The sequence below is a fragment of the Herpailurus yagouaroundi genome, unplaced genomic scaffold (assembly GCF_014898765.1).
Source record: "Herpailurus yagouaroundi ecotype Mexico unplaced genomic scaffold, PumYag 199, whole genome shotgun sequence".
NCBI lineage: Eukaryota > Metazoa > Chordata > Mammalia > Carnivora > Felidae > Herpailurus > Herpailurus yagouaroundi.
The window spans coordinates 15,758,276-15,783,701 of record NW_024412430.1 but is presented as its reverse complement, the minus strand read 5'-3'; the positions used below and the strand labels follow the sequence as shown (position 1 = coordinate 15,783,701).

Genomic DNA, 25,426 nt, shown 5'->3' with positions numbered 1-25,426 from the left:
TGACTGTCCCTTCGGCTTTGTGAGGATGGAGTGTACATCCTGTGTGTTTTGTTCTTTTTCACGGCAGGCGGCTTTCAGGCTGCTTCCCAGGCACTAAAGGATTTAGTTGGACTATTTTCCCCAGGGGAGTTAGGTTTCGATCTATCTGGAAATTGCTGATTGTTGTCCTATTTTGTTTATAAGGATATCATCTCGGAGCCCCTTTTCCTTTTTCCCTCTTTCGTCTCAGAACTTTTTCTCATCTCCCGAGCAGTGGTTCTGGACGGTTGTGGCTGTGTATGTATTCAAGGCTCTCACATAAAAGGATAATACTTGTTTTGCTAGCGTAAGTGGAGGAGGAATAATATATATCAATCCATGACCTAAATAAGGAATGACAAAATACAATACGTTTCTGTAGCTATTCTAGCTCTGTATTCAGTGTGACCATAGTAAACCTAATATTTATTGCTGTTACCTATTAGCCGTATTTTAGCATTTTTTTTCCTTGCTGTGGCTTAACACGGATTATTAGCTGCAAACTAATATCATTATTGCTTTTCTTTCAAATTTGCAACTATGCCGTATTTTCTTTTAAAAATTTTTAATGCTTATTTTTTTTTTGAGAGAGAGAGAGAGAGAGAGAGAGAGAGAGAGAGAGAGGGATCCCACGAGTGGAGGAGGGGCAGAGAGAGAGGGAGACAGAGAATCTGAAGCAGGCTCTAGGCTCTGAGCTGTCAGCACAGAGCCCAACGTGGGGCTCGAACTCACAAGCCGTGAGATTATGACCTGAGCCAAAGTCGAATGCTCAACGAACCCCAGGTGCCCCATGTGCCCCGAGCTACCCAGGTACCCCAAACTTCGCTTTGTTTTCAACTCAACAGTTGCAAGTTGATGGCCAAGTGTGTGCAGAGCATTATACTAGGAGCTGGTAGAGGCCATGGACGGGAGGAGTGGAGGGTCTCTGCCTTCCAGGGGCTCATGATCCAGGAGAGAGGACGTGTCCATAAATCATTCTGTTATCAGGCAGCACAGAACTCAGCAACTGAACAACATCACGGCTCTGTGGGCATGGGTGGGCAAATAGAAAATCTACACAGAAGTTACCCCACGTTCATGAATTTCTTTGGTTAGTGGAGTTGTTCCACGGTGCCTGAAAGCCTCCTTGTGCACAGTGCTGGGCACATACTGTAACACCTCCTCTGAGTGTGTTGGAAAACACTACACATGTGGTAAGAAGTCCAAAACTCATTAAAAGGATATGCAGTGGAAAGTAAGTCCGTCTCTTAACACGTTCCGTCATTTTTTTCTCTCTAGAGACACCCACTTTTCACAATTTCCTGTGTGTGATTAATTGCTGAAGATGTGTTGCTGATAGATTCTTTCGAAATTTCATTGACTTCAACCCAGTGTATTAAACATTGTCGAATGTGCCAGGTGCTGTGTTAAGTACTGGGAACACCAAGACTAGGATTCTGATCTGTGGGAGTTCACAGTCTGGTACACGTGAAGCTATAACTTAGTCTATAACATGTTCTGTGGTATAATGGAGATATGGGCTAAGTGTTCTGATAACCCAGGGACGGGACGAATGACTCCCCACTCTCAGGTGGGGCTGGGGCCGCTTCACAGAGACCATGGGACTGGGGGGTAGGTAAGTAAATCTTTGGCCCAAAGAACCATATGCTCAAAGAAAGAGAAGGCTGGAAATCTGTGTTGAGTGTATCAGTAGGGGTAGGGTGTAGGATATGTGCAGTGGCAGATAACATCGGGAGGTTGAGGCTAAATTATCAAGAACATCGACTTTCTCATCCTGCAAAATTTGGACATCAATCATCCCGTGTAAGGGTGAAGGGAAGAGGTTGAAGGAGTTGGGAGGGAGGTGAGGCATATCTGTCTTCAGAAGGATGTTCCACTTCTTGATGTGTGGAACGACAGGGGAGGATGTACAGGTGTGGGGATCAGTTAGGTTATAACCCTGGCTGTCACCTGGACAGGATGAAATGAGAAGGTGGCAGTGGGAATGACGAGGAAACGCACCTGAGAGATCCCACAGAGGGACACATGACATGCTCTGATGATGACAGGAAGGGATCAGGCACGCTCCTGTTTCAGGATTCGTGCACCTGCTAAGAGGAAGTCAGAGACGAGTGAGCTAGACACAGTCTTTGTGCCGAAGGAGCCTGCCGTCTAGTGAGAAACCACACTCTCATGGTGCAAAAGTAAGAGACGAGAAGAAAAGGCAACCATGAGAACACATCAAGACTTGAGCAGTGGACGTATAAAAAGCCATCAACGATAGAGGAAAAGTGATCGATCATACAGGCGGATGGGACACAGTCTAGAATAGGGCTGCGGCGGGAGTCTGAGCAGGGAGAAAGTGCCTCTTAGCATCTGACCACTGCTGCGAGAAATCGAGTGGAGACGCAGAGAGAGCGGCCGAGTTGACATCCATAACATTGTTTTACGTTTGTTTATTTATTTAGAGACAGAGTGCAAGTGGGGAAGGGGCAGAGAGAGAGGGCAGAGAGAGAGAATCCCAGGCAGGCTCCGCACTGTCGGCTCAGAGCCTGACGCAGGGCTCGAACTCATGAACTGTGAGATCATGACTTGAGCAGAAACCGACAGGTGGATGCTTAACCGGCTGAGCCCCCCAGACGCCCGAAGGACGCAATGACTTGTAGGGGCACACATGACCGGTGTGGCGGGGAATGAAAGGTCCGAGTGGGAGGCCTTGCAGGGAGTGGGGGTGGGGGTGTGTGTGGAGGGGTGGGGGCGGGGGTGAAGCGCCTGGCTCCATTGGCCTTGACGCGGGCAGCCTGGGCAGAGGATGGGCCGGGGAGGGGGGGCTCTCCTGCCCCTGCCGTCTCCTCAGTCGAGGAAGCCGGTGATGGAGGCGGGGAGAGGGAGAAGGTTCTTCAGAGCCCCCCACCCCGGGGCGTCCGTGCCTGGCCCCGAACCCGGGCCGTGCCTGCCCACTGCCTTCACAGGCGAGCCGTTTTGTTTGCTCCGTTGGCTGCAGGGCGTCTAATTCTGTTTCTAAACCCACATGAGATCACTTTCTCTGGGCTTTTTGATTCCCCCGGGAAAGTTGTGCCTCCCTTTGCCCGTAAAGCTCACCGAGTCACCTGTCGTCCCCCACGGGACCGGCCGTGTCCGCGCCGTCCTGACCCGCACGGACCGCGCCGCGGGGAAGAGACGAGGCTGGGCCGCGGAGAAGGTTCTGGCCGGTGCGGGGAGCCGGGCGGCTGGCGGCCGCGGTCCCCACAGGGCCTTCTGGACACAGCAGCCGCCTCCCCCCGGGGGGAAGCCAGGGGGTCCCTCGGGTCACCAGAGTCCCGGGCTGCAGGAGCGGTTGGAGTGAGTGGCGCGCTTCTGTTGTTCGTAACTTTCTGTAATGTGTGATAACAAGGAGCAGTGTATGGTAACAAAGAACACTCTGTTAGCACGAGTTATTTTAACCACCGGCTTTCGGCTGCTCAGCCTTTTTTCCCCTTCTTCCTCACAGCTCCGTTTCTGGCTCCACGTCTCTGTCACCCACCTCCACCCCCTCCCCAGCTGCTTCCTCCCCGGCTCCTTGTGGGAAGTCCTTCCCCATGGCTGTGTCTCCTCCACCGCGGAGAACCTGCTGGAGGCTTTTGGCTTTCGCAGCATTAGCAGTCGGCCACTGTCTTTCCCTCTCCGCGCGCATACCTTTCTCGCGAGGGGTTCTTCACATTTAGAGAGCCCCCAGGATGGTGGGTCATGTGTGTGTGTGTGTGTGTGTGTGTGTGTGTGTGTGTGTGTGAGGGAGAGAGAGAGAGAGAGAGAGAGAGATATGACAGGGATGTTAGATCACAGGTTTTGAGGGGTTCAGAGGTGTCTCTCTTCCCAGAGGGACTCCTTGCTGAGTTTTCAAGGCTACTAAGCCCCAAACACAGAGTAACCTTTATTAAACTGGGCCTGGAAAAGTTTTGTTTTGTTATTAAAAACCTGACCTTGGACTTTGAGTGGTAACTGGGCCCCGAGTGACTTTGACCCCGCGGAGAGAGGTGGGAGATCAGATGTGACCGTGGTGCAAATGGCTGTGAACCCAGAGTGGTCAAACAGAGGCGTTCTCTTTCTCTAGAGGTAATTTCTATGTGCATTCTCCTGTATTCCGGCGCGAAGTAGCAGGTGAGACCAGAAATTGTCGACGTAGGCAAAGGATATCTGAGACAAGGGTCTCCAGTAAGCTTTACTAATCGTCTTGCATCAATTTCAAGGCTGAGAGTGATTTTATAGCTGTCCTTATACTTTGTGCAGTGGAGTTTTGTTTGTGTCTAAAACACACTGCATTTTTTTTCCCTCAAATCCCTTTACTCTGAAAACTTGTACGTGTCTTCAATGATATAAATCATCCCAAGAAACAAGATGTTAGCAGTCTAGAGATTTCACTGGAAAAAATCCCTGTGGCTTGGCTGTGTGCCCTTTGAAAAGTCAATTAACATCTCCATTGCTCATTTTCTTTACCTGTAAACGGAGGGGGCTCTGAGCAACCCTAATGTCTTCTCCATTTCAAACATCGATTAGTAATTGGACAGATTCAGAGCTGGAAACTGGATTTCACTTAGTATTTCAGTTCCACAGGTCTGGTAGCAGGTACCGAGAGGGCTGAGGGTAGGGATGATAGACTGATAGGCTCAGTTGGAAAGAGTGTGGTATTGATTAGTGATGTCTGCCTTAAATGCAGCAATTAGGGGTGGTGGCCTGTGTGTGTGTGTGTGTGTGTGTGTGTGTGTGTGTGTGTGTGTTTTACCATTCCTTCTCTAACCCTACTAAGAAAGTCCATAAGGCAGTTGTGTTTTCATTTAGCATGCACCGCCCCCCTCCACCACACATACACCCCTGTCATCTGCACCAAATTGTTGATGAAAACCCTCAGCATGTGCTCTTTTCCTTTTCTGGATTATTTAGCTTCAGTTAAATCAGATTTCTGTTTCCTGCTTCATATGTCTTAAAACCAAAGGGAATAGAGAAAAGGGTGTGTGGACTGCTCATTTGAAACACATCACTACTTCAAACCAAAACCTTGGTCACTTGCAGAGGATCGGATACAAAATTATAGCTGGTTACCCCTCTAATCTAATATAGCATTGAGCCCTAAAATGTGACTTTTTTTATGATCATGGCCCTAGGATCAAAAAGGTATGGAGAATTACATATGGGAAGTTATATAAACTCTGCCTTAAGTCTGTTTCACAGGCGACTACTAACGTTTTTTTATAATTGCTCTAGGATGTTTGACAAAATTATGTTTTCAAAATATACCCAGGTGAAGAATGGAGAGCTAAAAACAACAACAACAACAACAACAACAACAAAAACCCCCGTGGTTTTAGAATGCTAGAAGGGGACGGGTGATGTAAATCAGATTTCAAGGTTCATCTTGACCCGCTGTCTCTCGGGACACTGATCAAAGTTTGGTGAATCCTTCTGATGCAGAGTTATTCATTAGAGTTCTCAGCACATAATTATGGACTGTCAGAAGATTTTGGTTTTGTGTAATAAATGAGTAGCATGCCTGTGGCTTGCTGAGGTGTTTGGCTTAATAAGCTCATCAGATGGGTTGTTTTTCTTCTCCCTCAAGACCTGAGCAGACTGGCTTATGTCTTGTCCACCCAACTCAAACGAAGGTGAGCAGACCAGGATTTAGATTTCTTTAAAAGTTTGTTCCTAAGAGGAAGACACACAGCTTATTTCATGCCCTTTTCCTTTGTTCTTTCTTCTTTTGAATTGGAGGCATAACAGATTTTGTTTTCATGCCTAAATCTTGGTAAGGATGTGTAAGTTTTCTCCTACCACGCGTGGTTATATACAGTAAGATGTTAGTAAATCGGTGCTGATAAGCCGTGCCACATTTAAATTGCTGCCTGCATGATACTCTTACCCGGGGATGCAATTATTTCCCTTGGTTTTGACAAGATGTCAGCTGTGATATGCACAGAGCACAAACATATCCTAAGACACTATAGTGCATTAAAGATCTTTCCAGAGGAAAACTCAAGTACGTGTCTGGGGCTCCCAGTCTGACTCCATCCTCTGCCATTGTATGTTTGTTTATATTTAGATTATTAGCTGATTATGAAGGGGCATTTAAGAAGCATGAACCATTCTATTTAGTGATCATAATTAACAGGGGTTCCTAGGAATATTGTGCCTTCATTTTCAGTATAAAGAGACAGAGAGCAATTCGTCGTTAGTCATTCTGCCAGTAATGGTGGCGGAGGCACTTTTTTTACAATAGCTTCAAGAAGGAAATACAGGTGGCTAATTGCCACAGGATTGTATTGCACACCTACTGGGTATGCTCACTGTTGAGAATACAGAGGTGCGTCAGATACAGAGCCAGCCAGTGAAAAGTTTGCAGTCTAGTTGGGGAAGTATGTTAGGATAAGCTAGTTGCTATGAGAGACCCCCAAATCTCAACGGGCTCACTTTTGAGTTTCCAATGAGAGTTTATTTCCATCTAGTTGGGCGCTTTTCGTACACTCATCCAGGGACCCATGCTCTACCCGCCTTGGCTCCTTTACCCTGGAAGCCTACAGTGCTCTCTCCGTTTAGCCAGATGAGGAGCGAAGGAAAAGAGGATTGCATATGGGAGGTCTGAAAACAGTCCCTACTGTTCCTACTTCGTCGGCTACAAAGGAGGCGCATGGCCAAATGCAGGTGCAAGGGATGCCAGGGAATGTAGTCTGATACGGTGAAGCCGACAGCCTCTGTCCCCAGAGGTGTACTTGCTTATAGCAGGAATGTGCCACAGAGTAGAAAGAGTTGAATGTGGTTAGGGCAGAAGGGGCAAAGCCCTGCCTGGAGAAGCCTGGGAGAGAGGAACTGGATGCCTTAGAATATTTGGAGAAGAAATCAAGCAGGTCACGTTTATACCAGTTGAGTCTGGCAGTCATGTTCCTGCGTAGCGTGGCGATCCTTGGTACTGTGTTGGGATTTGAGCGTTTGGACTTGGATTGAACATGAAGCTCATTGTATAACCTAGGCGCAGCTACGGGAACCGTGGCGGGCTCGGTCACTCAGTCTTGGAGCAGACTCTGGCGTCATGACCGAATGCCAGCCAGCCAAGGCTGGAAAAATGCTCCACAGAGCCTGGCTGTGGGACTCTGGTTGGTTTGTGGACCTGCGTGTGTACAGGGGCCGTGAATGGCAAAGAAGATCCAACAGACGGCCTGGCGTTGGGTGTCACTGCTGAGCAGCCTTGTGCCGCGGGCCTCCCCACTTGATCTTTCTCAGCCTTGACATCCATAATACATCCTCGATGCCTTTAGATTGCTTCTGTTGGTGACTCAGTGGGATTTCAGGTTTCAGCTGACTGTAAGATGCGTCTTATTTAGGGCCAAGATTAGAGTCAGAAATCTAAGGGGATGCCAAAAGCCCATTCATCCAAATAAAGAATATTTTATTGTAATATTTGAAGCAATCAATATTAATACCAAGAAATCCATGTTGGACAAAATATCAAAACTTTCCAGATGGATCCTTGTTCGTAGTCTTAAAACAGAACAGAATCGGTATTCCTGATTTTTCCTTTTTTTTTCAAATGTTTATTTATTTTTGAGAGACAGAGAGAGATAGAGCATGAGTGGGGGAGGTGCAGAGAGAGAGGGAGGCACAGGATCCCAAGCAGGCTCCAGGCTCTGAGCCGTCAGCACAGAGCCCGACGTGGGGCTCGAACTCACAAACCATGAGGTCATGACCTGAGCCAAAGTCAGATGCTCAACCGCCTGAGCCACCCAGGCGCCCCCTGATTTTTCCTTTTGCCCCAGCTCCAGTATGGATCAGCACAACCTGTTCATGATATTGTCGTTACCTAAAATTTTGATATTTTGTTTATCGTGGGCTCTTTTGCATTGATGTTGATTATTGAAGGTGTTGCGCCAAAATGTTACTTACTTTGATTACTGTTTTTCGAGGCCCCTTAAATTGTATATTTGAGATGAATGCCTCACAGCTTATCCTAGACTGAGCCTTGGTTTACTTTCTTCTGTATCCCCAGTGCCTAACACAATGCTTGGGAGATGCTCAAGAATGCAAGAATATTGGAAAAATAAATGGGTAAACGAACAGGTGAGGCATCTTGGAATTGGAAGAAAGGATAGGAGGGTTTGGGACTCACAGCACGCAGTCACTGGCTGAATCGCAAAGCCAGGTTGCGGAGTGGCCCAGCGAGCCCAGAGTCACTGGGTCTCACCAGCTGACAGATTCCTACACACTTTTACAACAGTATTTTCCAGATGGATCCTTGTTTGTAGTCTTAAATGATTGTGCGTATTTTTCATCTTTTAGGAAGGACAGTACTCATAGTATCTCCTCTTTTATCAACAGATATCTGTCAAATACCTACCTTTCTCTTTTTTTCTTCTCTTCTTTCCTTTTTTTTTTTTTTTTTTTTTGCGTGTGTGTTGGGGGGCAATGTTTATATTTGCTTATCAGTAGCTACGGTTTATTGAATTTCTCTTGTGTGTTGGATTTTTTTTTTCATGATCGCAGAAACCTTTTGAGGTAGTGGGTTGGATTTTTTTTTGTTTGGTTTTTGTTTTTGTTTTGTGTGTGTATCAGAGGAGGAACCTCTTCTGACCCTGGTTCAGAGTGGTCGAGCTAGGATTTCAGTCCTGGCTTCTCCGGGTTTCTCCAGAGCCCAGGCTCTTCCCGGCACTGAGGTCAGGCTTGGGGATGAAGGTATTTTCCAGGTTGTGACCTGAACTGTGTCCCCAAAGCAGAGGAACAGAGGAACTTTCCTGGAGAGAGAAACCCCATCAGTGGAACGAGGCCCTCCAGGTCTGCAGACGGTTCTGGATCGGGTGGCCTCCCTTTCTCGCTGGCCTCGCCCTGCTCTGCATGTGCTTCAGGAGTTTGCGAAAGCAGCCTGCCTTTCAGAGCAAGCACAGGGTGGGCATCGAGGCCATCTACTTCCTAGTCAGGCTTTGACCAGGATTTTAAACAAGTCAAGTTCTCTGGACTTCCATCTTTTCTTCTGTGAAGAGGGAACAATTCTGACACTTCTCACTTACCCCCTTTGTTGTCAGTCGTTGAGAAGGCACAAAGAAAAAAGTATCTGCACGTCATAAATATCACCTATGCAAAATATTTGGGATTTGCTTCAAAAGCAATATGACCCCATTTTCGGGGGATCAAAGAAGATAAAGACATAAGTGGAAAACCTAGCTATCATGGAAGATGGATACAGGAAAACCACCTCTAATGTGAAATATCTTGTTTGCATTAAACTCTTTCATGTTTGAAGAGTTTGAGTATCACCAAGACCTGGTTCAGTTTAACAATTGAAAAAGAAAAGCTACATGTTCAGCGAATAGCCTGGACATTGTTTTGTTTTTTTTGTTTTTTTTTTAAGAAAAGGAAGCTTAATGGATTTGGGGGGTGGGAAGGAGGCATTTCCAACTTGAGATTTCTCTTACTCAGGACTGTCAAGGCTCTCTCTGGCTCTGAAGTAGCTAAACACACTTTTAGTGGCTTCACTGAAAGAAAGAGGAGCCAAGAACTCTCATGCCAAACTTCAAGCTGGAGCAGATTTTTAAAATCATGTTAGAAACCTCTGAAAGAAGGACCGTTGTAATGAAAGACGCTGACGTATTCTTAACGGTAGGGATGGCAGTGACACAGTGATTCCTCTGGGTTTCCTTTTGTGGTCGGAAAATGGGGCTGTGGATGGGACAGTTATGTGCGTGGCTGAGATCTTGTGTTTTGCTTGAGCTATTCCTGGGGCCACGCAGATGTCCAGAGAGCCCTGGGACCGTGCAAGAAGAATTACCTAGTTATAGAGTCATAAGATTTGGAAGAGAACTCAAGTTGTATAGATGAGTGGTTGCCAGACAGGGTTCCACTGAACCCAAGAGTTTCACAGAAGGATGTGGGCGGGGAAGGTGGGGGCAGGGCTCTGGAGAAGCTGCAGGCAGGGGGTGGGGCCAGGCAGGTAAGGGGCAGGATGCTGCAGGCTCACAATTTAGCCAAAGCACCTGTGCTTTTATATATATTGAGTTTGGCCCAAGGCTGTATTTGTGAAAAGGATTTCATTGACAAAAATACTTTTAAGATGGCTGACCTGGTTTAGCTTTCTCTCCGTTCAGGAATTTCCTTTACTATATTCTAGATGTGAGGGAAATGCTTCTGAATTTACCAGCCCCAGCGATAGGGAAACTGTATCAGCCATGGTCCACTAAAGACACCGGAATCCCACCAGTCATTTTAACAGAGAGAATCCATCCTATAGAATTGTTAACTGGGTATTAGGGGAATGAAAAGGTACAGAGGAGGACGAAGCAGCTGTCACCCCTGGAGATGGGGGCAAGGAGAAGAAGTCAGAGTGATGAGAACTGAGGAGCTCAGGAAAGGGTCTCAGGGAAGAGCTGGGAACCAGGTCTCTGAGGAGGAAAGTGCGCTCATGAGGCTGGTCCCAAGAGCCCTGGAAACACTTCAAAGTGTAATCACTTGCGGCTGCCAAGATGGGGGACTGTTCCTGGGGAGATGCTGGAGGGGACAGAGGAATGTGGAAGGAGCCAGCCTTTCTCCCTCTTGGGGTTTTCCTCTGGCACTCCTGTAGGTGGAGGCCAATGGGGGGGCCCCCAGACCAGCCCGGCAAAGGCGGGGTGTGGCTGCAGGTCCCCAGCCCCAGCATCACAAAGCACAGCACAGAAGCTGAGAGGTAGGAGCTTAACAACTGGCACAGGAACCCACTTTCCCCCAAGGTTTCCTCTGATATTGTTGAATCAGCGTTAAATGAGAAACATAGAAGCAGACAAGAAAACAAAAGTCCTTTCCCTTTGGAGGGAATCAGGCTCCCTCCCTAAGAATTCTAGGTGCACCCAACCCCTTCAGCCTGCCTGGAGGACGTGTTGAATAGACATTTCGGTTGTCATCCTCTGGACACCTTCCAGTATGTTAGTGTCTCTTGTAAATACAGTTCTCAGTTTGTCGGCAGCTGCTGGAAGGCTCCAGACCGTGCATACTTTTTGTCTTAGCAGTTCTACCTCTAGGAATTTATCCTTAGGAATTTTTCACGGTTCTGCATAGAGATTTAACTATGAGGGTATTAATTTTCAAAGTTGCTGACAATTTTTTTTTTTAAATTTCGTAGAAACCAGAAATGTTCAAGAATGGGAGATTGGTTGTACTGTGGGGTACCCGGCAGGTAGTATAAGTGATGATGAGGAAGAAAGTTTAACAACATGAGAAGAAAGTCCAATTATGTTTTTAGGTAAAAGACACATCCTCATCATGTGTCGACTACATTTGTTGACGAATATGTCTTTTATATCTTCACTGGGCAATGCATAGGCAGAAAAATTGCTGGAACAGCCAGGACACTGGAAGCTGCCCCCTGACTGTATGACTGTAAGCAAGTCTCTTAAATAAGAACTTAAGTTTCTGTATATGGAAAGTCCAGAAGTTTGCAGTCGACGATCCTTCTTAGACCGGCGTTAGCGGTAGATTCTGTGGTTTGGTGAAAATGCCTGATGGACCAAATGGAAGCAAAATCCCATTTAGCGAGATCATGGTTGTTCTGTAGGTGACATAGGTGGCTAGGACCAGGTGACTGACATATAACTGGGTCCTGTGTTGATGATTTAAACAAATGCCATCTAAGAAGAGATCTTGGAACAGGGATAGGGCCCCAAACATGGCTCTTCGTGGCATTTCCAAATGGTTGTAATAGGGAAAACAAAATAAATCTTTGTTGTAATAAGGGATCACTTTATAAAATATAGAGTCACAAGAGGATGTAATTAGTTGGGTAGAATCTCCAAATCTGACAACGGACGGAAAGAGTTTAGAGATTGACAACTGAAGAGACGGAGAACAGGGATGTGGCTGAGTCTCCCAAGATGGTGGGGTTTGGCAATATCTAGAAAGTACTATGAGGAGGAGAACTTGAGTGTTTTCGGAGGCATATGAGCCACAAAGGGCTAATAAGAAAGGAAGTGTTCAGAAAAGATAACTAAATTCCTAGAATTTCTGTGACAAAGCCCAGGTGATGAGGATACCACATCATGGCTTAGGTGGGGCACTGTTCCAACCTCAAATCAAAGCGTGGTTTGGGGACCCACTTGGAAATGATCCTGCTTCTCTGGAGACTTCCTGGTTCACAACGTTGACCGTCCCCAGCCTGGGTATAGCTTGACAGTATATTGTCAAGCAGACCCTAACCCCCTGGGTTGAGAAGGAAGGAGGAGATAGCCAGCTAGAGGGGAGGTAGAGACAAAGAAATGCTAGAGAGTGGGCAGAGAGGATTGTAGCACACTCCTTGTACAAAGTTCAGTGAAGAAAACTGGACACCCATACTTTGGCGCCCAGTTTGTATAATGGGATTCTGTGAGTTACTTTTTCAGTAACTATTTTGTGTTCTGCATCGTAAGCAGGGGTTTCTGTAAAACACATCAGATACGTACAGACCCATCACTAAACACTTCCTGGGTGCCAGGTGCTGCTCTGTACACTGTGCATGTTTTCATTTATTGGAACTCCCCGTTAATTCTTTAAGGTAGATGCTCATTATTATTCCCACATCAGAGACTAAGAAACTGAAGTAGAGAGAAGTTAAGTCCTTAACTAGGGAGGATTTGAACCCAGGCAGCCTGACCATGACTTACACTGTCCACCACTGCGTTATGTTACCCTGTACCTGGTAAGTCCTGGTCAGGGCTGGGGGGACCATCCTGAGTTTCTGCTTTGTGGCTATGTATTGTATCTCCCAGCCAGTTCTGCCCTTGTCATACCACAAGGGTCTATGGATCAGCTCTTTAAGCCTGGGAATGGAGAGGCGGGCTCCTTTTACAAGTGAGTCCCAAAGTATGGTAACTCGTGGATGTTTCAGAGTGACGGGAGTGCTTACTCAAAATTCTGAGCCCCATCCAAGATCTTCCGAATCTGAAGCTTGGGAGGTGTGAGACCCGACGATCGGAAGGTGTAACATAGCCCCAGGTGATGTGGGAGTACGTGAGATTTGAGAGCCACTGCTTTAAGCATCCTGTATGTAGATGAATGTTACCCATCAGTGCTCTCATGCAAGCCCGACTGTAGTGATCATTCTTGTAAATTGTTGCGGACGAATGTATCTCTGTCTCTACTGTACTATAGAAGTCAGGTGGTAGGTATTAGAGGAACAGGTGTAGAGCAGGGATGTAGTGGCTACAGAGTTATAAAGCTGGTTTCCAATTTGAGATTGGCAGCCATTTAAAAAAGAGAGAGAAAAGCACTTACTTCAGGGGCCAATATTTGAAAAAACAAAGCAATAAACCCAAGCAAAAATGGATTATGACTACATACACCATGCTCTGTGGCTAAAGCATATGCTTTTATTTAAGAGTTATTTTACTACTAATTTGGGCTTTCAGTTCTATTTGGGGCTATATGTGAGCTATAAAATGATGCCTGTAGCTTTGTTAGGCTGCTCATGTATATCACCAGGTTCTCTTTGTAAAATGATTTTTTTTAATGTTTATTTATTTTTGAGAGAGAGAGAGAACAAGTAGGGAAAGGGCAGAGAGAAGGACACAGGATCCGAAGCAGGCTCCAGGCTCCAGGCTCCAAGCTGGACAGCCCAGAGCCTGATGCGGGGCTCGAACTCAAAAACTGCGAGATCATGACCTGAGCCGAAGTTGGATGCTCAACCGAATGAGCCACCCAGGTGCCCCACCGGGTTCTCTTGTTGAATCCACTCTACTTTTATAGAAGAGAGAAACGAAATAATCACAGCATCTGCACAGTGATACCACAACAAGAAGGTACAGTCCTGTCTCGAAAGCCAGTTCTCTGTAATGTGTAGAAATCTCTGTAATAAGCAGGATGTCATAAAAAAAGTTCATGCTTGGCTAGACTTCTCAGTAAATTGTAAAGAGAAAAAAATGTCATGTTTTATTTACACCGAATGTATTTCATACATAGGAACTAAATCTCGATAGCTCAGTAGTGGCTATTTAAAATGTCCCTGTAAGTTTTATAGAAAACTCTTTCTGTTCCCTGAAAATTAACCCACTATTGCCCAAACATCGTTGATGGATTGAAGACATTCTGACTCCACTGTCCAGGAAGAATGGACCCTCCCTGAAACTCTACCCGCTCTCCATGTGGGAACATTGTATATTGGTCCTTGTGCAGTGATCAACTAACGACTTCATGGCTTGACCCTTTTCATAATAGCCCAAACCGTGCAGTGGTCGTGAATAGCACTGAGCGGTCCATCTTTGAGGGATTGGAGTTGTGCGTGAGCCTACGTTCAGAAAATGGTCAAGCCTAAATATCATTGAGGTGAACTCTAACAGAGAAGCTGTGTAGCTTGGAAACAGCCCGTAGAATAAAGAAGCCCTGAGAGAGGCTCAGAACTGGAAGTAGAGGATGAGGGGACTATTTCCATGATTAGAGAAGGCATCCCTGCCTAGCTTTGCCTGGCCTTCTCTAGCATCTGAGATGACTGGATGATCCAGCAGGAGAGTATATGTTGAGCTCTATCTTTTATGTTGCAAGAGCTGTTGGCTTCATTCTCTGCCTAAAAGGGTGTTACCAAGGCGGGGAAATGCTACCCATTTGTTGCTGGTCCGTTTCAGGTCTGTTTCTTGATATTGTATTCTATCTTGCTTTGTGATGGATGAGTTTGTATGGTTTTTATAAAACTCTCAGGATGAGTTTTTTTAAAAATGTTTATATATTTTGAGAGAGAGAGAGAGAGAGAGAGAGAGAGAGAGAGAGAGAGAGAACACACACAAGCAGGGAGGGGACAGAGAGAGAGGGAGAGAGAGAATCTCAAACAAGCTCAGTGTTCTCAGTGCAGAGCCTGACGCGGAACTCGATCTCATGAACCGTGAGATCACAGCCTGAGCCAAAGTTAACAGTCAGATGCTTAACCGACGGAGCCACCCAGGCGCCCCCTAGGACGACTGACTTTTAAAAAGATCTGTTAAGAAATTATAAGGTATAACACCACCTTAGTAGGTTTTCCAAAGAGTAAAAATGCCAAATCAGGAATTCTGGGTTCCAAGGAGGATGGCAAAGGGAACACTGAACTTGATCCATCCTGGCAGTCCCAGGAGCAGATCCACAGGAAGCAGTAAGAGCTTCTTAAAGGTAACCGTATTGGCAGCTGTCTCTTAAGGTTTTCCCTAGTACTCCGTTGCTTAACACTTTACAGATATCCATGTACTCCTTTTAAGAGTCAAAATCTGAGGTCCAAGACCAGAAGTGCATATTGGTAGAGACTTCAAGGCCACGGATAAATTAGGAATAGCGCATTTCAGACCCTTATTCTAATTCAACCCCAGCACGCTGTGTGGCAACGCTGGTATGGTTTGGTGTCGGGACAGTGAACCGATCCTACTTGCATTTCCCTCAGATCATTTCTGGATTGTTTACAGGGTTCTTCTATACCTTGAAGAAAGAAGAACTACAAGAATTTGATGAAAGATGAGTACTTAGGACTTTATTTCCTTATTCACATTGGCCCCGCGGTTACCTAGCAGATCTCTGCCGTGAATATTTCCCATCACGTTGTCCCTTTGAAATGTACCCATAGGCTTTTGAAGCCCATGCCTTCCTGTGATGCATTGTCTCCTGATTTAAATTCAAGCAATGCTTTGTGACAATTGCTAATTCCTGAGTGGGAGCTTTTGGTGTATTAGCATGCTTTGAAATTGAAAGGCCTTACAGATCTCTTTGCATAATATTGGTCAAAGTATCACAAGCCAGTTTTAGGGGAAGAAAAAAGATCCCGGTGGTGAAAGGAAAAAATGATGACAAAGATAGCTGTTTCCTGTGAGTGTACCTGTATGTATCTCTCAGTAGTAAAGTATAGATGCATAAAAGACCGGGGGGGGGGGGGGGCTGGTTAACCTTGCTGCCATGTTGCAAAGCTCTTTTCTCTCTTAGCAGGGCTGCTCTGGCTGGCTCATAAAGGAACTGTAAAAAGCTTCCTAGTAAATAATTGGAGACTCACTGGCACCAGATTAATTAGTTGATTACTTCATTGTTTAAATATTTGAGTGCTGATTACTTGGGGTACAAGAATCTGAATATTTGGGGCAGAGTAAAAACTCCACTCTACTCTCTCGCCCGAGTGGGTGAGTACACGCACACACACGCACAAAGGGACCACCACCTCCTCTGGGGTCGCTTTTGGCCCCAGAGGGTTTAGAGACACCACATTTGTGTCTGGGGACATAGTCACCTGTATCGGAGAGATCCCAGAAACAAACAGAATTTCCCAAGAAATTGTCCTTATTTTTCAGTTTGTTCATTATCCTTCCCCGGAGGAAATCTGAACTGATCCTGAGTCATTATCCATTAAATTGTTATACTCAAGGGAGAGGAATTTGGCGCAGAATGGATCTGTCTAGAACCTTCTTATAATGAGTGGGTTAGCTAACTAAAGTATCTGAAGCACTTTTCTCTAAAGGAATCTCAGCTATGAAATCTCAACTCCAGCAGAGATAGTGAGGACAGAATTGAGATCCAATACGTAAACCATATGTATATACACAATACAGTATGGAGTGTGTGCGTGTGTGTGCACGTGCCTAATGTTTTGAATCAGACAGCATCGCTTGAGTATCTTGGTTACACGCAAATGCAAATCGGACCAACTGGACAGTGGGTGAAATGGCTGCTTGAGTGCCCTGGAACCATGTTCCCTGGGTCCCTGTCTCGCTTTGACAGGGACGTCACACGTGGCTAGGGCATGCCCAGAGTTTCTCTCCTGTCATCCACAGGCTTCACTTCCCCGATGGGAACTTTGAGTGTTACACTGCATGCTGGAAGACGCATAGTGTCCTTGGGGTTGGTTTGTCTTTAAAATCCGCCGTGGTATTTTAGAACGATTCCCAAATCTTTCATAAAAGAGCTTTGGCAAAACAGCAAAACAGCTGTAAAAGGCCCTGGAGTAAATTTAATGGCTTAATTTCCCTGTAAGTATGCACCGTAGACCAAAAAGCACCCCTCCGCACACACTTTCATTTCAAGGTACTTTCTGCCTCAATCTGAAGTAGGCCTGCAGTGGGGGGAAAAAAAAACAAACCTTTTGATGTTCGGTGGAAAAAAATAGCTCAGTGTTTGACAGGTAGGTTAAGAAGAAACTTTAGGTTTTTCAGACAGTAAGTGTCTGTGAAAGCCACTGTGGACTGTGACACACACAGGGACTGGGGCCTTTGGTGTGCTTGTAGGCCATGCACATTTAAACCTATTAATGATTTTTATATGTAAATATCTTATCTCTAATCCTGCTCCCTCCTGGGGATAGCAGCTGGAAGGTTTATGAGCCTGGGGTTTAGAGGGCTGAGGAGCTGTTCCAGAAGCTTAGCTACCAGCCGGGCCGCCCCTCCAATGGTTTTAGGTCCAGAGGCAGTAAGGAGACCCAAAGGAGCAACCTGCAAGTCTCAATATCTGGAAGACAAGGTCGCCAATTAATTCCTCAACCGTAAAGTTGTAGAGCTGGCCGGTATCTGAGAAATCTACTCTGCTCAGCAAGTTCCTACATATTCAACAAGGCATTTTTATTGAGCCTTATCCGAGGCCCTCCAGGCTTCATAAAACTTTGAGTTTTATGGTATTTCTGCTAATCCCATACATTTATTGGAACTAACTCTGTTGGCTGGACCTGAACAAGTCATTTATTTTTCTGGGCCTTAGTTCTCTATGAGTGAGACCGGGAGGTTGGATTATCTAGGGGTTCTAAAATCCATTATTCTGATATTCTTTATTAATCAGTGATCAGACCTGATTTACTGGTCAAATCTGCATTGAGGAGAGAAATCGAATGGACATATTGCTCGCGCGCACACACACACACACACACACACACACACACACACACACACAGCAAAACCCCCCAAAACCCTGTAGTCAAGAAAGAAAACACGCCCCCGACGGAACTCTCTCTCACGGCTTGTCCGTGTGGCTGGTCAGACTCCTCTTGTCTCCTGGCGGCTGTTGTAGCATGTGGACTGGACTGACTGACATCAATGACAGAAGGGAGTGTCTCTTCTGAAATTCTTGCCCTTGGAGGCCCAGGGTTTTCTCCCAATATTTACTCTCTTGTTTCTGATTATGAAGATTAGACTTGGTCATTGTAAACAAATTAGAAGGTACAGAAAAATCTAAAGGAGGACAAAGGCTAAATTCACCATTCAGAAAAACACTGAACAGTTTTTGGATATCAGTTTAGTCATTTTTTTTTTTTTTTTTAGTATGTATTTGTTTGTCTGCCCTTTTTTTTCTTTTGTGATTTGGAAGTTGAAAAATCCTGTTTTTAGCTTAAGATTAATTTTATAATTAAATAGTGTAGAATTTTTTCTCCAGTCATCAAAATCATGAATGAAATACTCTCTCGATTCTCTCCACTTACATAATGTAAGAAATATAACATCCTTTGAACAACTTCCCTGCAACTGGAAGTTTAGAATTCAGTCATTATGATAATTTGAAAATGACAATTTGAAAATGACTGTTTTTATTACATTTTACATTTTTTAGTTTATTTATTTATCTTGAGAGAGAGGGGGAGAGAGAGAGAGAATGCATGCCAGTGGGGGAGTGGCAAGAGAGAGAGAGGGAGAGAGAATCCCAAACAGGCTCTGTGCTGCTAATGCAGGGACTCGATCTCAGAAACCATGAGGTCATGACCTGAGCCAAAATCAAGAGTCTGATGCTTAACCTAACTGACTGAGCCACCCAGGCGCCCCCCTACATGTTGCATTGGTAATTCAGAAACAGTTTTAAGAATTTGCTTTATATTTCTATAATCTTATAAATGACATTGAATTTCAATCGGAATGTTTAGTTTCTGCACTCATGCTTACCACCAGCCCTTTCGTGCTAATACTTCTCCATTTTTGAGTTCTTCATTTCGAGTCCTTTCTTTACCAGCTGGTGGTATTTTGAGAAGTCTTTCAGGAAGAATATGTAGCATAATGCTTTCTGAGGAGTTTTCCTGTTATCTTTACTCAATAGAGATGACTTTACGGGATCTCGAGGGATTATATCATAATCTTTTTCTTTCAAAGTTCATTGGTTGTTGCCTCATTTTATTTCCAGTTAGTGATATCGTAGAGGAAAAGTCTGGGATCAGTCTTTGCTGGTACTGTGGTTCTTTTCTTGCTTTGATGCTTATGTTGTTGTTGTTGTTGTTTTTCTCCTTGAAACGAGACATTATTAATGTGTGTTCTCTCCCAGAATGCAGTTTGCTCTTCCCTGTCTTACTTGGGGCTTAAAAGTTGGGCAAGTTTGGTTTCCAACCCTGGGCCGTTCCTAGCAGTTTTCTCTCCATGAGGATTTGCTCTGCAGTTTCAAACACGCAGTGCCTACCTGAATCTTGTTGCAAAGACATGTCGGAAATTCTCAGAAATATTCTCGTGGTTCTTGAAGTAAAACTATTTCACAGGAATGCTTTTCCTCCGATCCTTCATGGCTATTTCCTTCTTTTGGCAACAAGTTTATATAGCATTTTTTTTTAGCATTTTTTTTTTTAACAAACCATCTTTTCCTTTGTTCTGTGCTCTTTCTCTCCTTGTTCAGTCCTGTAAAGGAGCTGCTTTGTATCAGCGTAGAATAGTGCCGAGACAGTGCATCAGGCAGGGTTCGGGCAGCAGAAAAACCGCACCAGTAATTTGAATAGAGAAAATTTAATGTAAAATATTATTAACCAGTCAAAGCATCAGAAGTGGGAAGAGAAGTCCCTTCTTCTGCTATGACCGTCTAGCTTTTTCTATTGGCAAAGCATAATATTACACCACTTGGCAAAGGAGAAATTTATAGCAATGTCCAGCAGAGCAACAAAGGGTAGATTTGGAGTTCACAGTCAGTAAGCTGGTACCCAGTAAGCTGGGCTGTCTGCGGCTCAGTTGAAAGAAGGAAGTGCTATTGCTGGGTCATAGGGTAGGTCTATTTTTAATTTTTTGAGGAACCTCCACACTGTTTTCCAGAGTGGCTGCACCAGTTTGCATTCCCACCAACAGCGCAAGAGGGTTCCCGTTTCTCCACATCCTCGCCAGCGTCTATAGTCTCCTGACTTGTTATTTTGGCCACTCTGATTGGCGTGAGGTGATATCTGAGTGTGGTTTTGATTTGTATTTCCCTGATGAGGAGTGACGTTGAGCATCTTTTCATGTGCCTGGTGGCCATCTGGATGTCTTCTTTAGAGAAGTGTCTATTCATGTTTTCTGCCCATTTCTTCACTGGATTATTTGTTTTTCGGGTGTGGAGTTTGGTGAGTTCTTTATAGGTTTTGGATACTAGCCCTTTGTCTGATATGTCATTTGCAAATATCTTTTCCCATTCTGTGGGCTGCCTTTTAGTTTTGTTGATTATTTCCTTTGCTGTGCAGAAGCTTTTTATCTTGACGAGGTCCCAATAGTTCATTTTTGCTTTTAATTCCTTTACCTTTGGAGATGTGTCAAGTAAGAAATTGCCGTGGCTGAGGTCAGAGAGGTTTTTTCCTGCTTTCTCCTCTAGGGTTTTTTGTTTGTTTGTTTGTTTGTTTGTTTGTTTTGATGTTTTCCTGTCTCACATTCAGGAGCTTTATCCATTTTGAGTTTATTTTTGTGAATGAAAGAATGAAAGTGGCCTAGTTTCATTCTTCTGCATGTTGCTGTCCGGTTCTCCCAGCACCATTTGTTAAAGAAACTTTTTCCATTGGATATTCTTTCCTGCTTTGTCAAAGATGAGTTGGCCATACTTTCGTGGGTCCAAGTCTGGAGTCTCTATTCTATACCATTGGCCTATGTGTCTGTTTTTGTGCCAATACCATGCTGTCTTGATGATTACAGCTTTGTAGTAGAGGCTAAAGTCTGGGATTGTGAGGCCTCCTGCTTTGGTCTTCTTCTTCAAAATTACTTCGGCTATTTGGGGTCTTTTGTGGTTCCATATGAATTTTAGGATTGCTTGTTCTAATTTCGAGAAGAATGCTGGTGCAATTTTGATTGGGATTGCATTGAATGTGTAGATTGCTTTGGGCAGTATTGACATTTTAACAATATTTATTCTTCCAATCCATGAGCATGGAATGTTTTTCCATTTCTTGGTGTCTTCTTCAGTTTCCTTCATAAGCTTTCTATAGTTTTCAGCATACAGATCTTTTACATCTTTGGTTAGGTTTATTCCTAGGTATTTTATGATTTTTGGTGCCGTTGTGAGTGGGATCAGTTTATTTGTCTTTCTGTTGCTTCATTATTAGCAATAGCACTGCTAGGAATTTATCCAAGGGATACAGGAGTGCTGATGCATAGGGGCACTTGTACCCCAATGTTTATAGCAGCAGTTTCAACAATAGCCAAATTATGGAAAGAGCCTAAATGTCCATCAACTGATGAATGGATAAAGAAGATGTGGTTTATATACACAATGGAATACTACTTGGCAATGAGAAAGAATGAAATATGGCCTTTTGTAGCAATGTGAATGGAACTGGAGAGTGTTATGCTAAGTGAAATAAGTCATACGGAGAAAGACAGATACCATATGCTTTCACTCTTACGTGGATCCTGAGAAACTTAACAGAAGATCATGGGGGAGGGGAAGGAAAAAAAAAAAAGTTAGAGAGAGAGGGAGCCAAACCATAAGAGGCTCTTAAAAACTGAGAATAAACTGAGGGTTGATGGGGGTGGGCAGGAGGGGAGAGTGGGTGATGGGCATTGAGGAGGGCACCTGTTGGGATGAGCACTGGGTGTTGTATGGAAACCAATTTGACAATAAATTTCATATTAAACAAGGAAGGAGGGCATAGTTTTGGTATTTTTATACTACCTGGTCAGAAACCGAGCAGCCTGGAGTAGCAGGGGGAGAGCTGTAGGTAGCATTGGTGGTGAGGAGCTTCAGCTTTGCGCCAGCAAGTTTCTTTTTCATTCTTGTTTGACAACCCAGAGGTGGCTGGGACGATGCCTTGCTCTGCAAATGGTGGAGACATCCGCATTCGAGGGTAGACGGGGAGCACTCACTCCAGAGGGTTTCCCACCCAGGGGTCCTCCCTACCTGGATGCTTCTAGAAACCCTGGTGGGGGGTCAGATAGGTTCCCAACTGCCCCCACAGTTATGGGTGTTAATGAGTTCCTGCTGGAGCCTATTGGACTACTGCACCAGGGAGTTGCGTATATGGCCAGCCTTCCCTCCGGACCAGTGCTGTTTGCTCTTTTATTAAATAGAAATGCCTTGAATTTCTGGTGTATGAAAGTTACCCCTTCTAATTGCCTTAAAGGATTTAACTTTTTTCTGGGTTTTTTTTTTTTTTTCCTATTCTTTGGGTCACTTTAATGAGATTATGGAAGGAGGTAGAGTTATATGTGGTACTTAATCACCAGGAAGTCTCGCATTTCTAAATGTACCACAAATCTGTCTTCCTATACTTATTTTAACTTTACATTAAAAAGTCCAGGAGCGCCTGGGTGGCTCAGTCAGTTGAGTGTCCAACTCTTAATATTGGCTCAGGTCAAGATCACAGGGTTGTGGGATTGAGCCCCAGGTCGGGCTCCATGCTGGTTATAGAGCCTACTTAAGATTCTCTCTCTCTCTCTCTCTCTCTCTCTCTCTCTCTCTCCCCCCCTTCTCTCTTTCTCTCTCTCTGTGTCCCCCATCCCTCCCTCCCTCTCTCCTCTCCCCCTCTGCTTTCTCTCTCTCCCTGCTCATGCTTTCTCTCTCTAAAAAAAAAAAAAATTAAAAGTCCAGTCTCTTCGTCTGTATTTTCTGTGCCCTTTCTAATTGAATCTAGAACTGCATGATCCCATTTCGGAGCTAAAAATATACAGCATGCTCTAACCGTTCAATTTTTATGAGTGCCATCTATACACACAGTGTAGCCAATCTAGCATCTTAAACAGAACTCTTCACCTGGAATATTCCATGCTTCTCAGTTCAGTTAATTAGCATCACACTGACTTGTGGATTTAGAAGCATTTGGATTCTGCTACTTATTTTTTTCTGGCCTGCAGGAAATGTATAAGGTTAATACAGAGAGCTTTCTATTTTAGTAAGCCTGTTTACTAATTGGTAGAACATGACATTTGTGTTACTTAATACATTAAGGCAGAGGAGTTGGGAATTTGTACAAAACAAACAAATTTGATATTAAATTTTGAAAAACGACAGAAAATTTCTCACTTTGGCTGTTGCATGGTATTGGTACGAAAAGATTCAAAAGCAATAAAATGAAAAGTGAAGGGCTTTATGTAGCGTGTGGAAATGAAACAAATATTGTACCGCTTAAAAAAGAAGCCATTCCACTTGCCCTTGACTCATCCTTTGTTCAGTGTCTCCCGATGTTTCATTTTCTGTCTGGGCTGTGTTGCTCGCCCAGCTGGACCCTGTGGAGGGACCGCTCTGAGTTGGAGAAACCCTGAGAAGGGGCCAGAGGTAGGTGCCCTGTCCCTGAGAGGCACTGGTTTGCAAATTCCTAGGAATAGTACCAGGTGTTTTTTTTTTTTTTTTTTTTTTTTATGTTTATTTGTTTATTTTGAGAGAGAGAAAGAGAGAGGGCATGAGCGGGGGTGGGACAGAGGGAGCAAGAGGGAGAGAATCCCAAACAGTCCCTGTGCTGACGGCACAGGGCTTGAGACGGGGCTGACACGGGGCTTGATCTCCCAAATCGCATCGTGAGATCATGGCCCGAGGAAGTTGGATGCTCAACCAGCGGCACCACCCAGGTGCCCCAGACCAGTACAACTTTTCATCTTCAGCTGTCTCTGCTCTGCTCCCAGACCATGGACGGTGGTGCCCCACCAGTCACATTTGTAGATGTGACTCCCTGGGGGGTTAGGACCCATCTGCCCTGGGACACTGGGACCCAGTTAACATGGCCACATGGTCTCCTGCTATTTTTTTTCCTTCCAAATTAGTCTTCAGTTTCACAGTTTCAAGCCCGTTTCCCTATATGAGAAAATGGAAACGAAGTAAGAGTTGAGTAGTTTCCTTTCTGACACTGGTTAATTTTTATCCATCTTCTCTGAGCAAAGGGTCTGGAATTGAGGACTGATAGGAAAGGCATTAGCCAAATGGATGCGAATCTTGCGAAAGCCTTATTATAAATCCAACAGATATATTTTCTGAAATAAAAATTAGTGGTGCAGTAGTGACAGTCAAGGAAAACCTTGAACTAATGTATAAATTTTATGTAAGTAATACCTCTGTGCTTTGTTGAATAAAAGCTTTACAGTTTTTACAGTCACATCCTTCAGTCACTTCTATTTGTGGATTTTTATCTTATTTAAGAAGGCCTGCTTTATCCTAATATTAAAAGAATTCTCTGGTGTGGTCTTCTAATACTTGTTTAATTTTTCTCCTCAGTTTTGTCTCTATTTTCTGTAGCATTTATTTCCATGTATCCTACAAGGTACAAATCTATTTTTTCTTCAATAAATGTCAGTTGATTTGGCATCATTAAATAAAGTCTGTTCTTTTCCGACTGAGATAATATGCTACCGTTAGCATAAACTGCATTCTGATTTTTGCCTTTTTCTTTTATTTGGTTTTCTCTCTCAGTAGCCTGTTAGTTATTGAGTCTCTACATTTCAGAGTTTATAAGAAATGTCTTATAGCTTTAAAATATGTTTTGACATCTGGACAAGATGTTTCCTCTCATTATTAGTCTTTTTCAAAATTTTGTTGATCTTACCGATTTTTTTCTTTTTTTTTTTTTTAGTTTTGATGGGCTGCAGACTCAGTTGATAAGTTCTGTAAGAAAATCTTTTGATTTTGATAGGAATCGCATTCATTTCACAGAGTGATATTGAGTCTCACCATTTGGTTTGCATTTTACCTGTTTATGTCTTCCTTTATGTACTGTGGCTTTCTTTACATTTTTGTTTCTCTTCTATCAGTAGGTTTATTACTGGATATTGGACACACACACACACACACACAAACATTGTGAATAGTTTTTCTAATTGGTTAGTTGTGAGTAGAAAAGGTATTTTTTTCTATGATCACCCTGTGGCTGACCCAACCTGTTGCCTTATTTGCCTTAATAATTCTTTTTAGGTGATTTTCCTAATTTACTGGGTATTCCTTTCTAATATTCGTACCTCCTTTGTTTTCTTGGGTAGGCGCCTTATTCAAGACCTTCGATACGTGGTTGAGTTCTTAGTGGTGAGGTAATGATAAGCAAGTATGCCTGCCTTGCTTCTGATTTCAGTGAATATGCTTCTGATACAATGCCATTTTTAGAATTCTTCGTCTTTTTTTCTTTAAATCATGAATTGAGGTTGAATCTTACCAAGAGCTTTTCTAACCTGTATTGAGACAGTCATCTGGTTGAATTTCTGACTCTGTTAATGTACTGAATTACATGACTAGATTTCCAGATGTTTAACCATTGTTCATTCCTAGGGTAAACCATTTGTCTGGTAGGATTTGGTTTTCAATAATATTATGCTTTCCTGCATCAATAGGTCAAGTACGTCTCCCCTCTTTCTACTATAATCTGTTGCATACTTCT

At 44.2% G+C, this 25,426-nt stretch overlaps 1 protein-coding gene across 4 annotated transcripts in view; it reads left to right on the top strand.

Moving 5' to 3' along the window:
* GLIS3 (GLIS family zinc finger 3) overlaps positions 1-25,426 on the top strand; it is a 449,362-nt gene that overhangs the window by 183,624 nt on the left and 240,312 nt on the right. The window lies entirely within an intron of this gene.